Source organism: Grammomys surdaster, unplaced genomic scaffold, assembly GCF_004785775.1.
Source record: "Grammomys surdaster isolate TR1022 unplaced genomic scaffold, NIH_TR_1.0 372, whole genome shotgun sequence".
Classification (NCBI taxonomy): Eukaryota; Metazoa; Chordata; class Mammalia; order Rodentia; family Muridae; genus Grammomys; species Grammomys surdaster.
Window position 1 is genome coordinate 10,507,819 of NW_021604791.1, and position 5,728 is coordinate 10,513,546.

The 5,728-nt window shown below is 41.9% G+C and overlaps 1 protein-coding gene and 1 pseudogene across 2 annotated transcripts in view; one reads left to right on the forward strand and one right to left on the reverse strand.

Annotated features, from left to right (window-relative positions):
- Corin (corin, serine peptidase) overlaps positions 1–5,728 on the forward strand; it is a 200,043-nt gene that overhangs the window by 88,976 nt on the left and 105,339 nt on the right. The gene's annotated exons all lie outside the window — the stretch shown is intronic.
- Positions 4,968–5,535, reverse strand: LOC114632224 (annotated as a pseudogene).

Consider the following 5,728-nt stretch of genomic DNA (forward strand, 5'->3'; position numbering starts at 1 on the left):
TAACACACACAAACACATACACACTAACACATACACAGAGACACATATATACTATACACACACAGACACATACACACTAATACACACACACAGACATATACACACTAACACACAGACACATACACACTAATACACACATACAGACATATACACACTAACACACAGAGTGAGACACTATACACACACAGAGACACATATACACTAACACACACAGCCACATACACACTAATACACACACAGGGACACACACACACACACACACACACACACACACACAAATGTTCTGATGGAAAGATGAACAGGTCATCTAGAAGGGTCCTCAAGACTTCCTTGTTTCACCTACATTTATTCCTGGTTGATTGGATAAAAACACTTAGTGTGTTTATTAGTGGTCATTTTGAAAATATCACAATTTACATGGGGTTTACGAATACATACAGAGACTAAGTCAGACTCCCTCTGTGTTCTGATAATTGGAATCCATACTATTGGTCAAAGAGTAGCAGGTTTTGAAAGTCAAAATCACACACACACACACACACACACACACACACACACACACACACCCCTCAGTATCTGTTCTTCATTAAGTCACCCTGAGATGTCCCTGGGAATATCAGTTCAATGCCATCAGGAAGTATTGTAGGACTTCTGATCTGTGAAAAGATTGATGGCTTTGGCAAAATGGTGAAACATTTATAATTAGAGCCATGTGTTCACTAGAGTGCTAATTTCTTAAGCAATCAGAGTCCCAGTGTCTTTGTAGGTTTTTAGTTGCGGTTATTTATTTATTTTTTTTTACATAGCTCTTTTCTAAACTTTTTTCTGAAATGTCATCTGTTAGATGAAATACTTTCCTAGATTTAAGAATATCTTTTGCCTCATTCTTGATGGAACAACAGACTCATCTTAGATATATTTATAATTCTTATGCCCTAGGGAAAGCCCCTGGTGCCTATGATCTTCATGTACAAATAAGAATATGATTTCTACCACACCTATATACCTACTGAAAAGGGTTTGTGTGCTAACAATATATTGTGTATCAAGTAGAAAAGCATTTATGATAGAGTACAGACATGTAAGACCACTTACAGATTACCCACCGCAGTCTTTCTCTCGTGTTTATTTTTACATTGAATAAAAGAAGTACCTGCTGTATTCTGAGTATCACCCTAGCGTCTCTGAAATATACAATCAGGGAGCATAGTAGTAATTTATGTCCATGCAATGTGCTTCTTTTAAAAATGACGTATTTTATGTGCATTGGTGCTCTGCCTGCATGTATGCCTGTGTGAGGATGTCAGTCACCTGGAAACTGGAGTTACAGACAATTGTGAGCTGCCATGTGGGTGCTGAGAACCAGGTCCTCTGGAAGAGCAGTCAGTGCTCCTAACCGCCGAGCCATGTCTCCAGCCCAGCAATGCTGCACCTAACTGTAGGTGGTTTCCCAACAGTTTTAGTCGTTACACCTGAGTAGAAATGAAGTTGTATTACTAATTGAGTCTGTTACTGAGACCGGACAGCCTGATAAACATTCCTCAATGAACAAAGTACTGTCCCTATATTAAAATGTTATGTGGTCCAAAGTGTCAGTGATACTGAATTTAAGAAACCCTGACAGAGGTTTATGTTTTAAAAAGTTCTTTCTCAAATTTCATCATTCTCACAATCACAGTCATCATCATGACCATCACCATGACCATCACCTCCATCATCACCACCACCACCACCGCCACCATCACCACCACCACCACCATCACCACCACCATCACCACCACCACCACCATCACCACCATCACCACCACCACCACCACCACCATCACCACCATCACCACCATCAGCATCTGCACTACCATCTACCATCACCAAATCATATTTCTTGACTTTCAAGGGATATTGAGCATAGACTACGACAAATACATGTGAAAAAAAGAGAGAGAAACACCAATAACACGAGTAAATGCCGTATGCAGAAATTACAGAGACATAGGATAAATGACAGGAGAGTAGCATGCAGCCAATTCCGTGGATGAGGAATGACTATTTTGCTGGAAAGGGGTCCTTCTTGACAAACAGGAAGGAAACGGGGGTTCTCGTGCAGCCAGCAGACACTGTGGCTCATGTCAGGTTCCTGCTTAGCCTCGGAAACACATATGAGTAAAAGCGGACTCCTGCCTTTGTCTTGCCTCCTCGCTTGTGAAATAACTGGCCCGTGGAAACAGTATTTTCCCTTTATGTTTGGAGCCTCATTCTTTATACCAGGGCACTTTCGCAGCTGTCAGCCCCTTTCGCCTCAAGTAAGTCCCCGAGGTATTTTCATCTTCATTTTATAAATTAAGAAATTGAGGTTGAGAGAGATCATCCCAGGGTTATTTTAAATCCCATCCTTCTACCCCCAAACCTCCTGCTCCTGCTTCCCCCAAATAGTGCATCACACCATCTCAGGAGTCAATTAGTAATCCTTGAACGCTACCCTCCTCTACACCCCGTTCTCACAAGAACTCTCAAACGTCTCTCCAGACTATGTTGAGCCAAAGTCTACAACCTGTAAAAATCGCCTCTCCCAACACATGGTTCTGGGAAGTCAATTCATCTCCTCTTAGCTTCCCTTAAATCAGTCATAATTCCTGGGACAATTTGTTCTCATACACGGCTCACAGTTGTCTTAGCCTCTCTGTTGCCGGGCCTTGCAAAGTAAATAACGTGCTGAAGTGATAATGCTGTGGGAACTGTTCTTGAGAAGTTTAAAAATAAACATTTGTGCGCGTTTCCATAGCCGGGTTGTGAGAACTCAGGGGGGCTAAAGTTCAAGGCCCATCAATCATTCCAAGTGTTCCAACTAATCCTTTACTTTACCTTGGTTGTAATCATATATGGAAAGACGTTTTTAAATGGTATTTCTGTGAGTCTAAAGAGATCCCCTGCCATGAAAGAGCTCCTGCTATTTGTTCTTCCATCCCACTCCTCTTCTCTTAGTATTGTGTTTGCTTTGTCCTGCTCTCGTTGCTGATAGCAACCACTTCATAGTATCGGACTCCCTAAGTGTAGTTGCTGGACCATGGTAAAACACCCACTCTCAATTTCTATTGAACCACAGATTCATTTCAGAGAGATTATGCCATACTATTTCTTTGAGATTCTTAGAATCATTGTTTTGATAGTGATTATAGGCAGTGCTGTGAAACTATTAAAAGCTAACCAGACGCCTTTCATTACGATGGCAGCTTTAGATGAAATGATGTTTTTCCCAGAATCTCAAATTTTCTTACATCTATAACTTTAAATTGCTTAAAGTTTTAAGTGACCTAACCACCCTTTCTAGACAGAGATGCTACCCCTTATAACAGCCTTGACTTAGCATCAATGACTTACGTGAGAGCCTAGATGACTTTGCCTCCTAACTGTTGGGACTTGGAGAAGGTCAAATCCATTCAAACATCTGTCTCTCCAACTTCATGACACAAATGATAAGACTTGACAGTAGAACCACTTTACCACAGAGGTGATGTATTTCAGATGACTTTGGAAGCCATGATGCATTTTGCTCATAAAAACATTTCAGCTCGTAGACACTCTTTGTGGCATGGACTTTATTACAGTTGGGAAAGGAATGAAAACATGACTATTTCTCATGACGTCACAGGCCACTGAAGCGACAAATATTTAAGCATAGACTCAGACCTTATACAAGAAGTTGGCTTCAGATGAATATTTGGGGGAGACACGGGTCAGAGCAGGTTGATGGGGCAGATATTATTCAGTGAAAGAGAGATGGTCAAAGGAGTAGCTTATTGGACTTTATGTGGCTTGGTGGTAGAGTCTTTGCCTACTACACATGAGACAAAACAGGACAGAAAAGCAGTAAATAACACCAGTTATTGGACCAGGCAACTGGCACTGTTTTAAATGGGAAAGTATTAAATAGTACACAGCCCACCAGTCTGGGTGTGAGCTGGGCACTTCTTTCCTACAGTCTGTGAAACTGGGGGGATTTGAAACAGCCCTGAAGGACTACCTCTCAGAAGAGCCAGAAGACCCTGAAAATGGAAGTAGGAAGTGTGACTTCATCCTGTGTGGGAGGCCTCTGTCCCTGATTCTTCTCCAGCTGTAGCATTCTGTCTGCTGTTAGATTCTAGAACACTTTCCTGATGAGATTCACTTCACAGCCCTCTGGCTGCATGCTAGACTCCTTCCTTTGCCTCTACTGATACCATAATTGTCTGTATTTCATAGGATTTCATTTTTCAACCTTCTTTTCTCAAGGCTTCTATGTTCATCCATACAAGCTTACAGATACATACGTACTGACAATGAAAGCCTATTTTATCTCATTACCCCAAGTTTAGAGCCGTATTTTCCACCTTTGCTTCCAAGAGGAGTTTCCCTGTAATTGTCTTCAAGGCATCTACACCACAGTCCATTCCTTTACTCTTGAGTTACATTCTTCTCAGTTATGAACTCTGCTCTTGACTCGAAGAGAAGGCTCCCTCCGTCTCTAGCTGCTTAGTTTTCCTCTCTGTTGTTTTCTCTTCATTTCTCTCACCTCTCAACAGTGGGAAGCAGGCTTAGTCCTTAGACCCTTCTGGTTACTGAGTTCAGGCTCATGGCTTTAAATGCTGCTCAAAGTTCAAAGTTCAAAATTCCTCAAGTTCAAAGATGGGTCTCTTCTACATCTTCCTTCTAAATTCTAGACTTTTGTGCATATATGTGTTCACCCTCCCCCCCCCAGCTTTTATTTTTTAAATCAAAATATTTAATCAACTGTAGATGTGGGTTGTAAGAATTTGCTAACTCGAGGCCTATGACTGGGTCCAACCTTGTCACATGTTGGTAATTAGCACAAAGATCATTGGTGACTTTTGTTTTGGGTTACAGAACCATAAAAACAATATCAGCATGGCTTAAACAGTAGCCTCTGTGCCTTCTCTTGGTGAGGAGTTAAGACAGAAGCCTCTTAGCAGAAATCAGCATTTGTCATTTTTGTAGTTCTGATCTTTGGAAGTGGGAACCTCACATAGGTCTTTGTACACAGTTTCTACAGTTTTGCAGACTTGTTTGAGCTCTGTTTCCAGATGTCTGATCTTTGCTATTTTCTGGGTGAATTCTTGTAGTCTTTCCTGATGATTTTGCTGTGGTGTCTGTACATCTGGTATATCCTCTCTTCCAACTTCGCTGCCAGACCTTCATCTTGAAGCTGCCCCTGAAGTTGGTCATAAATGCATGGTCCTTCTGCCTGTGTTCACTGATGTTATCATCAGTGATGTTATCAACAGTTGCTGGGCTTTCTTCTTCAGGATTTCAATGCAGGATTCCAGATACAAGTCCGAGAATCTGGCAGTTGGCACTGGAGGCCACTGAGCTAGCTGTCTCCTCATGGTTCTCATTCTGCTGATGCTTTCTGCTCTCCACAATTGCCAGAGGTCCACAGCCTTTTAACTCCATGGGAGGCGTGTCCACTCCATGGTGCTCTATTCTGTCTTTTCCCACCTCTATATGTGTTTTCCTAGGCACGCATGTGTGCACAAACAACATATACAAACTTTCTCTTTCTCTCACACACGTACATATACATATTCTCTTTCTACCACAGGTATACACACACAGGCACACAGACCCAGACACACACACACACACACACACACACACACACACACACACACACACAGAGAGAGAGAGAGAGAGAGAGAGAGAGAGAGAGAGAGAGAGAGAGAGAGAGAGAGAGAGA